Source organism: Salvia miltiorrhiza, chromosome 2, assembly GCF_028751815.1.
Source record: "Salvia miltiorrhiza cultivar Shanhuang (shh) chromosome 2, IMPLAD_Smil_shh, whole genome shotgun sequence".
Taxonomy (NCBI): Eukaryota; Viridiplantae; Streptophyta; class Magnoliopsida; order Lamiales; family Lamiaceae; genus Salvia; species Salvia miltiorrhiza.
The window spans coordinates 17,925,500-17,936,011 of record NC_080388.1 but is presented as its reverse complement, the minus strand read 5'-3'; positions in this window follow the sequence as shown (position 1 = coordinate 17,936,011).

The following is a 10,512-nucleotide window of genomic DNA, read 5'->3' as shown; positions in this document are numbered from 1 at the left end:
CGATCGTAGATTAGTAAATTCTCTATCTCCGTTAGGTCTACTAATTCCCAATAGCTCCTAAGAATAGCTCCCTATGATCCACCTATCTCCGCTAGGTCTCAAGGTTAAAATCATATAATACATTCCTGAATCCACTAAACAGTTATCTCCGCTAGGTCTCAAACCGAATAGCTAAACATGCAAACTATTGATCAGATAATTCACAAGAAAACAAGCACCAGGAATTATGAATCATAAATTGGAAGGCACAAAGGTATTAACAAATAAATCACATAAATTCAATCAACTATTTACAAACCCTAGAATCAGCTAAACGAAACTAGCCAGACATAATAAAAGAAATCATAAACATAATTAAAAAGAACACAATTGGAAGAACTGAATTATATAAAAACCGAATAAGAACAATTGTAGCGCTTGAATCTTCAATCTTGTGGAAATCCAATCAAAGCAGTAAAAACTGGAAAGCAATAAATTCTAAAGCTATGAAATTGAAAAATAAAAGCTGGGAACCCTAGATAGGTCCAAATAAGACCTATTTATAGTCTTAGGGTAAAACACAGAGTTTTAATTCGAAACTAACACTGAAAAATAGAAAAACTTGCAAAACCGGACGTCCGGCGACCCACCCGACGAGCTACCCGGTGGTCGCCGGCTCAAGCACAAAAACCCTTCATCACGCGGCGATTGTCGCTCATCTTCCAACGTTCCAGAAGTCTCGCGACCCAGACGGCGAGCGTCGGCCTTGTCGCCGGCTCCAGTGCAAAATCTCCTCTTCGGGCGGCGGATCATTGGCCAGGTCACCGGACGTCCCTGCTGCCCGATCCGTTGCTTCAGTTTTTCGAGCCCTTCGAGCTCATTTCTTCGATTCTTTCACCCGTTGCACTCCTAACTCAACTCTTGGATCTTCATTATCTAAATTTAGCTTTCAAAAACTCTCAAATCTATCAAAAGAAAACCAAAACCATACCCAAGCATAATATCTCAAAAGAATATGAAACTTAAACAAAAGATATCACAAACAAGAATAATCCTAGCACATTGAGTACTCAAACACTCATAAAAATAATGCAAAATGGGTGTTTATCAACTCCCCCAAACTTAACTCATCGTTCGTCCTCGAATGATGGGAAGAATAAAATCAATAAACACGAATGGGTAGAGTTCTAGATCATAGATGCTTCAGAAAAAATACAGAACGATGGAACTTTCAAATCCTCAACAATTAAGCACAATAATTTCCCAATAAGCGTAACCTATAGCAAAATCAACCTCAACATGCCAAACAATTGAATCTCACAAGTATGTGTATCACTCAACTCTCAATTTGATGGAACGGGACGTGTATACTCTCATCGAATTCAATGCAATGTAGATCACTTACCATAAGCTTGCCAATCGTCTACAATCTTCATCGCTAAAAGTGTGCCAGGACTAAGATCAAAAAGGTCTTTTTCTTTGGGTTATAATGTAGGGACATTGGTTAAGGTAGGGAAATATAGGCTAAGTGACTCAAAAATATATCAAGAACACTAACACTTTATAACTTCGCAAAACAAGTATGGGATAAATTCCATCTTCCTCCCAACTATGCCAACATACTCAACACAACTCAAGGGATTTAATCATCACAATTCAAAGCTAAATATTCTTTTATGCTCTCCATTTATTTTCAACAAACAAAGTCGATTTTCTAACAAATATCTCAATATACACTCGACTTCACAAGTTTTTTCTTTTCTTTTTTTCCTTTCACAACTCTTTTTTTTCTTTTCTTTTCACAACTTTTCTAGAGCTCATAAGAGTAAATAGTAATACAATATTATCCCTTTTTTTTCACAACCCACTATGATATTCACCACACAAAGATTCTCATATACTACATCACCCCCTATCATCCAGCTAAGGAATAAAAGCTAAATAGGCTCAAAGTGAATAACAAAGGATAATTTTTCATTTAGGACAGTGTTTGGAAAAATAATGTGGCTAACAAAAGATGGCCTAAAATCATCTCCTAATCCTGGGCACAACAGCAACCTCAATACAGAAACCAAGGCAAGTTCTAGAAGATCACCACATGCATGACAAAACTCACAACAAATAATAAACTGTGTAAGATAAACAGTTATGGCTCAAAATCTCACATGTTTATTCAACGTCCAAAAGTCAAGGTTAAAATCACTCTAGAATTATGCATATTAGTTCCAATTATGCTCAAATCATCAAAGAAAATCAAACTCCAATTTTTTTTTCATTTTTTTAATAGAAATCATCATTGGCATCTCGCCAGAAATCTAATGGAGCGATAAACAACTCAAAAGCATTGTTAAAAGTCACAGTCAAGCAACACCAAACAGAAATAAAAAATAGGATACATGCCAGACACCAACAATCTACGAATACTGACCCATAACGAGCTAAGCAGCTAGGCAGACAAAAAGAGATAACTAAAAATAATTAAGCAAAGATAAAGAAAAATGCAAAACATAACCATTCTCCATCCCCCTCCCCCAAACTTATTTAAGAGCATAAGCTCGAAAATAATTTTGGAGGGAAAAATAGATAAGGTTATGTTATGCATACTCACGTATGATCGCAAAAATGTCGTCTCATGTCCTCCTCAAACTGCTGCTGGCGTCTGAACTGCTCTCTGTGGTACACAAGCTCACTCCTATCATGAGCCTCAAACTCTGCTCGGCTTCGCTCAGCTTCATCCTGGCGCCTCTCGAAGTCCTGCTGGGCCATCCTAGTGGCAATCACATCGCCACGCAAGACAGCATAATGGGCATTTAGCCTACCCATCATCTCGATCAAAGACCCCATGTCGGATGGTCCTCCTGCACCTGCATGAGGGTGTCCATCATCTTCTTCTTCCTCATTGTCTTTCTCCTCGTCGGCATTCTCCACCACCGGTGCCTGCGCTCTGTGGCCGGCTCTTCCCCCAGCGAGTGCCCTGTGAGCCGGTGTGTCCAGCCTCCAGTTCGCTTGATCATAACGGCCATAGACCGTAGTAAGAGCTGTGTTTGGGAGGGGAAATGATCTCTCGCCTTCTGAACCAACTTGAAAGGTGGCTTGGGCTTTGAGAGCACCCTCATGTCACACATCCGGCGGCCATGCAGAAGTATATCACCTTTCAAAGTCGGCCATCCTGCAACAGTCGGGCACACATGTAGAGCAATAGGAGTAAGCATCCCTCCTATGGTAATGATGCCCTTGGGGGCTCGGGCAATCTTGTACAACTGCTGCACTAAGATATATGCGAAGTTGATCTGCTTTCTGTTGAGCATCGCATCGATGATGTACAAGTCCATCTGGTTCACATTGTTGTTCTCCTTTCGGGAGAGAACAGTGTGTGCTAGGATCCGGTGAACCATCCTAATGACAGGATTTTTGATGAGTGAAGCTTTTGACGTACTAGATTCATACTCCCCAGCTCCGGGTCGCACCAAATCACTCCATAGGTCATTTGCTCTAAAACCAGCCAGATGGGTGCCCACACACTAAGTTGGGCAGTCAAACAACCTATTGATTCTGGTCATATCAAGATCTTCGTACCATGTATTGTTCAACTGGAATGCCAAGAGATCGGGTTGGTGCATATTCATCAAACGAGCACATCATCTCCAATGTGGCCCTCTCATGAGTTGGACACCCTCCTTCTAGAATCCGATCCCATCCTATGTTGTCGAAGAGACGCCGCACATCATCATAGACACCCATCTCTTGAAGTAGGGCGGTGTCAGCATATCGCGTGGCCTCTATCTTCCTGTTGTATAGCTATGAAAACTGGGGTCTGTCCACCTCATTTATAAGCACAACTCGATGGTGCTCCGGTTGATCCGGTGGAAACGTCCTACTAACCGATGCAGCGGCTTCGGCGGTCCTTCTCTTCTTAGGGGGCATGGTACCTACAATAATTCATAGTCAATTTCCATGTACCATCAAACAAAACCAAACGAAAGATATAGCAATAACGTCTCTAACTAGCAAGATCACCATACTAGACTCATCTCCCTATCCCAACTTTACTACTTTCATCTCCCAAAATCAAGCACAAGAACACCACAAAAAAAAATCATGTACATTCTTCCCATTCAAAAGCAAAGACTCCCATGCTACACTACTCATGTAAATCATCCAACAATTCTAAGCAAAAATCAAACATGAGTAATACCTACTTCTCCTCTTATATGCAAACTAACCAATCACACCAAAATTCCTCATCAATTCCATATGCTAGCACCAACATAAATCATGAATAAATTGCAGAAGAAAATCAATTAGTGTCTAGCATGCTTCCTTTCACAACAAAATCATGAGATAAGTAACCTTCACTATACAAATCCTACACATAATTTCAAGCTAAATTACCAAGCTAAGCATAGCAATGTCAAAATCTTAGTGATAATAACAAGAATAACCATAAAATCAAAAGATAAAAGTGAGTTACCTTGTGTCTTTAGCAAAAATTGAAGCAAAAAAAAAAAAAAAAAAATCTAAAATCCCCCAAACTTGGATATTGATCCTCAAGTGGAAAAACACTCAAATTAATCGGATGGAAAGCAAGATTATGTGATGGGTGAGAGATGTGTGGAAGGAATTTGATGGATTTGAAGTAGATTGAGAGTAATTGAAGAAAGAAAATTGAAATTTTCGTGGGTTTTGAAAGGTGGGATAAAAGGAGTTGAAAAGTGGGAGAAAAGGGAGAAGAAAGGGGTCAAAACCCTAAAATTTCCTGCAAAACGCGGCCCCGATGACCTGCCCGGCGATCGCCGGCTGGGTCGCCGCCTTACCTTGAAGTTTAAGCCTGGACCCGGCGAACGCCTGGTGATGTGCCACGACCCAGAAGCCTCGGCGACTGATTCGTCTTCGACTTTTGGGCCATTTGGCCCTATTTTTTCTCTTTATTTGTATCGGTACAGGTCTGTCAGGGGGAAAAACGAAGTTGTGAAGGAAGGAAGGTCAGTAGAGCGGAAACGGAAGAAATGCGGTCAGAATGGGCATTACCGAGCCTGGATTGCTAAGTCATGTTTACCAGCATGGAGCTTCGGCCAACAAGTACCTCTCCAATTCAACTTGGGGCATGGGAACCTGGAGCAACCCACCTGGTATAAGTCACACCAAAGAGAGCAATCCGTCTGATCGTTACCATGAGAAGCAGACAGCCAGAGCCATAAAAGGAAGGTTAATCTCGGAGATCTCGAAGAAATAAGTAGAAGGTGGAAGAAAAAACTGGAAGGATCGAAGGAATGGGAAAGGTTGACTAAGCTTGCAGCTGGACGCCATCTTCAATCAGGATCAATCAAAGATCGAGCTAATTAAGGAAAGAAGATCCCGGCGAAGATTTGGAACCGGCGCAGCTAGGGTTAGGCCTCTACCATCTGGAAGTATAAAAGACTAATGGTGTGCAGCGTGAAGAAGCTCTTGGCACCTTGAAACTCTTATTTTTACTTTAGTATTCAATTAAGTTCGCCGTGTGTGGCATCCGAAACAATTTACATTTTCGTGTTTTTCTTCTTTTCCGTTGTGTTTCTACTTTTGAACAAGTTCGAAGGCTTGAAGCCTAGGTACTATTTATCTATTCCAGTATTTCTTTTCGTTCTGTAATGTGTTTAATCCCTTTTGCATTTATGAATTGTGTTATGTGTGAGTAATTCCCTTGGTGAGGTTTTAGGGGGTGGAATTAATTGTTGTTAACATGTAAACATTCGTGAGGCACTTGCTCTTTCGGTTGAATCTCGTGGTTCCGGAAGGATCTGTTCGAAACCATGGGCAGTAGGGGCCTAACGGGTGATCCCCGTTCGGTAAAACGCTATCCATGTTGAGCAAAGGTCAGGGTATACCAAGGTACAACAATCAGTATGCCCAAGACCGAGTAGCTAAGCAGCGTCAACAAAAGGCGTTGTAGATCCAGAAGGTGGGGAAAGGGTTGATGGGATACACTGCCCTTCCTCAGTCTTGGGCTTCTCTAGAGATTATCCATCAACTGTGACGAGGCATAAAGCCATGGTTATCAAACGAGGAAAGCAATCTCGACGCCGTAGCATGTCTATGACTGGTCGGCTGACAAAGCCGGAAATAGTTGAGTCCAGGAGGCATGTGTCACTAAAAGCGTGGAGTTGGGGACCTCGGGAGAGAAGGTTGTTGAGGGTCATACTTGGTGAGTAACGGGTATGACTACTATCTACGGAGAAGTGAAGCACTGCCTTGTGACCGGGGATTGTGTGACCTTCGGACCAAGTGACCAAAATGAATCAACCATCCTATATGTGAAGTATAACCCCTTGAAACGCCCCAATGTCTTTGGGCCACGCCTTGGGCTTGTATGGATCATAGACGGATCATCAGTGTGCCTATGACCGAAACGAATGTTAACAACAGTTATGACCTAACCGAATAACCTCACCCCTTTGTTATTATTGATCTTGTTTATTTCTTGTGCAGAGTATACAGATTGAGAATTGTGACACCTCAGTTTGTCGTAGGAGAACAAAGTGGTTCCTCACTCCCTGTGGGATTCGACCCTACACTTACCGCTAAGGCTAAGTTCTTATTGTGAGAAGTAGGAGCGTGTATTGTCTGTACTGGGCATACATAGGTATTTTGTCCACACCGCACGACGGGTGTGTGTCAAAATTGGCGCCGTTGCCGGGGAGTGACGCGCAACAATTTTGTTCTCTCCTCATTCCATCTTCCGCTACTGGTGTATGCGTGGAACTCATAGAGCTGTAAGAGCATTGGTGTTTGACCCCGATATTGATCGTACAGAAAGACGACTGCGCGCAGAAGCACGAATAGCGAGACGCGAAGCTATGGCAGAAGCCGAACAAGCAGATGCCGTACCGGAGCAGACCCTCAGACAGTTGGCATACCCAACTAACCTCAACTTGAGGCCGAACGGAATCACCTTACCCGCAAATCCGTTCGCACCTCGTCGGTATGACATGAAGCCCTCATTGCTTCAAATCTTACCAAAGTTCAATGGATATCAAGGAGATGACCCTCATACTCATCTCCAAGATTTTGAGATGACAATCATGCACCAATCAAATGATGAACAGCAAGAGTATGTCAAGTTGATACTCTTCCCTTTTACCCTGGTGGACAATGCAAAAAGATGGCTGTATGACCTACCCGAGGGCAGTGTCACTACATGGGCACAACTGCAACAAGCCTTCTTGGAAGAATTCTTCCCAGCAGCACGAGTGGAGCGGATGCGATGGGATATCCGCAGCATAAGGCAAGATGGGCTAGAATCCTTCTACGAATACTGGACGAGATTCAAGAGAATGTTAAGCAATTGCCCCCATCACCAAATCTCTCCGAAAGATCAGGTGGAGAGCTTTGTAAAGGGCATGCGGAGGAACGATCGCAGTCTAGTCCTAGCAGCCTGTAATGGATCATTGATGAGCAAAACCCCGCTGGAAGTCTTCCAACTGTTGGGCACCATGGCAGAAGAATCACGCGATGAAGGGCATGAAAGGAATCTGGAGAAACCAAGGAAAGTTGAAGAGAAGGAAGGGATGTCTAATCTGGAGAAAACTATGGAGAAGAGCATGAACGAACTCAAGGAACTTCTTTCGGGCTTGACTATACCAAAGAAGATTCGCCAGTGTGGCCTTTGCGATGCCACTGGACACCAATCTGAAAATTGTCCAAATTTTGGTGAAGATATTGTTGATGTCAATGCCATTGGAGGACATGATGGGAATCCACGGAAGTACGATCCTTATGCAAATACTTACAATCCTGGGTGGAGGGATCACCCCAACTTTCGGTGGAAGCAAGATGGTCAGCCCCAACAGCAGAACAATATGGGCGCACCAGTGCAACGTCCTCAGTATAATCAGAACCAGCATCAACAACAGTACCAGTTAGGACAACCTCAACACCACAACCAGAATCAGCAACAACCTCCTTACCAACCTCCACATCGGAGAGCACCTTGGGAAGAAGCAATTGAAAGCATGGCTAAGGAGAGCGAGAAGTTTCGCAATGAAATTCGTGCCGGCATGAACCAAACTAAGCAGCAAATTAGTCATTTGACTAAGGCAGTGGTCAAACTAGAGGAGAACGCTGGTAAACTCCCAGCCATGGGAATCAATCCCAGAGAGCATGCCCAAGTGGTTTTAACCGAGTTTCCTGAGGGGGAAGAAAAGGAGGAAGAATTGTTAGCAGAAGATGAATTGCTTCGAGGAGGCTGGAATAAGGACGGGAAGGGTCCAACTGATGAACAAGCTGGAGGTAGCAATCCAACCGAAGCACCCTACCCGGGACGCTTGAAACAGAAAGCTAGAGAGAAGGAAGCAAGTGAAATGATGAAGATGTTTCAAAAGGTTGAGTTGAGCATACCTTTACTCGATGCTATCAGGCAAATCCCCAAATATGCCAAATTCTTGAAAGACCTTTGTTCAAGAAAAGTCAAAATGGAGGAAGAAGTTCGGTACGTGATGGGAGAGTGTTTCGGCAGTGATCCAACGGAAGCTACCCACTAAACGAAAGGATCCAGGGATGTTTACCATTCCATGCAACATAGGAGGAACCAACATGGATAAGGCAATGATAGATCTTGGAGCCTCCATTAATGTGATGCCATTGGCTGTGTACAAGAGATTGAATATTGGCGAGATGAGGGACACCCGTGTGGTCATACAGTTAGCTGACAGGTCCAACGCTTACCCTGAAGGAGTAGTGGAAGACGTGCTGATCAAGGTTGGGGATTTGATTTTCCCAGCAGACTTCTATGTTCTAGATACCGGACCTGAAACTGGAGAGAATGCCATACTATTGGGAAGGCCGTTCATGATGACCGCCGGAACCAAGATCGATATGAAAACCGGAATCTTGACATGTGAGTTCGACGGAGTTCAAGTGGAATTCAATATCTATGAGACCATGAAGAGGAAACAAGCAATGGAGACGGTGGACATGGTCGATGTATTTGAAACCTCGGTGCAAGAACAAGGAATTACTTTCGGTTCCAGGGATACCACAGAGAAGGTGATTCAATATGGTCTGACTGATCGGGATGCTGAACATATGGAGGACGATGAAATGAAGGAAGCTATCATGGAGCTCTACTCCCTCCGAGAAAGCACTTTAGAAGCCGAGGTGGAGGTAGACCAGAAGATCAAGGAATTAATCCAGGAAGTCTATCTAGCTGGGGGAACAGAGGCAAGCAAACCGGAGTTATTGGCTCAGTATGGGCAGAACGAGAAGCTGTTACCTTCAATTCAGAGTGCACCCGTTTTGGAGCTCAAACAATTACCTAAGCATTTACAGTATGCTTATTTGGGACCAGAAGAGACGTTACCAGTTATCATCAGTTCTGATCTACCCGTCGTGCAGCAAGACCGATTGGTCAGAGTATTACGAGAGAACAGGAAAGCCATCGGTTGGACCTTAGCTGATATAAAAGGCATCAGTCCTACGGAGTGCATGCATCACATTTACCTTGAGGAGGGAGCCAAACCCGTTCGAGATTCTCAAAGGAAGATGAACCCGGTCATGAAAGAGGTAGTGCTGAAAGAAATTCTCAAGCTGTTGGAGTTGGGAATCATCTATCCCATATCCGATAGCCAATGGGTGAGTCCAGTCCATGTCGTACCGAAGAAGTCAGGGATACAGGTTGTGGAGAATGATCAAGGCGAGCTTGTGCCCACCCGATTGCAAACTGGATGGAGAGTTTGCATTGATTACAGGAAGCTGAATGATGCAACCAGGAAGGACCACTTCCCACTGCCCTTTATCGACCAGATGTTGGAGAGATTGGCCGGTAATGCCTATTACTATTTTCTAGACGGATATTCTGGATACATGCAAATTTTTGTGGCACATGAGGACCAGGAGAAGACCACTTTCACCTGCGTATTTGGGACATTTGCATACCGGAGAATGCCGTTCGGACTCTGCAACGCACCGGGAACTTTTCAACGGTGTATGATGAGCATCTTCTCCGACCTATTGGAGAATTGCATTGAAGTATTCATGGATGACTTCACCGTATATGGTAGCTCTTTCGACACATGTTTGAAGCATCTAGAGCTTGTTTTGAAAAGATGTGTGGAGAAAAGCCTAGTCCTTAATTATGAAAAATGCCATTTTATGGTAAGGGAAGGAATAGTGCTTGGGCACGTGATTTCAAAAAGGGGTATTGAAGTGGACAAGGCGAAAGTCGATTCCATCACCAAATTGCCCTACTCGACGACCGTAAAGCACATACGGGCGTTCCTAGGCCATGCAGGCTTCTACCGGCGATTTATCAAAGATTTTGCCAAGATTGCCCAGCCTATGACCAGACTTCTTCAACAAGATGTGCCGTTTAAGTTTGACGATGATTGTAAGGAGGCATTCACAATTTTAAGAAACAAGTTGGTGTCGGCCCCCATTATTCAACCACCGGTGTGGGACATACCGTTCGAGATCATGTGCGATGCCAGCAACCACGTCGTTGGAGCAGTACTGGGACAGAAGAAAGGCAAAGAGAGTTGCGTGATTTATTACGCATCCAAA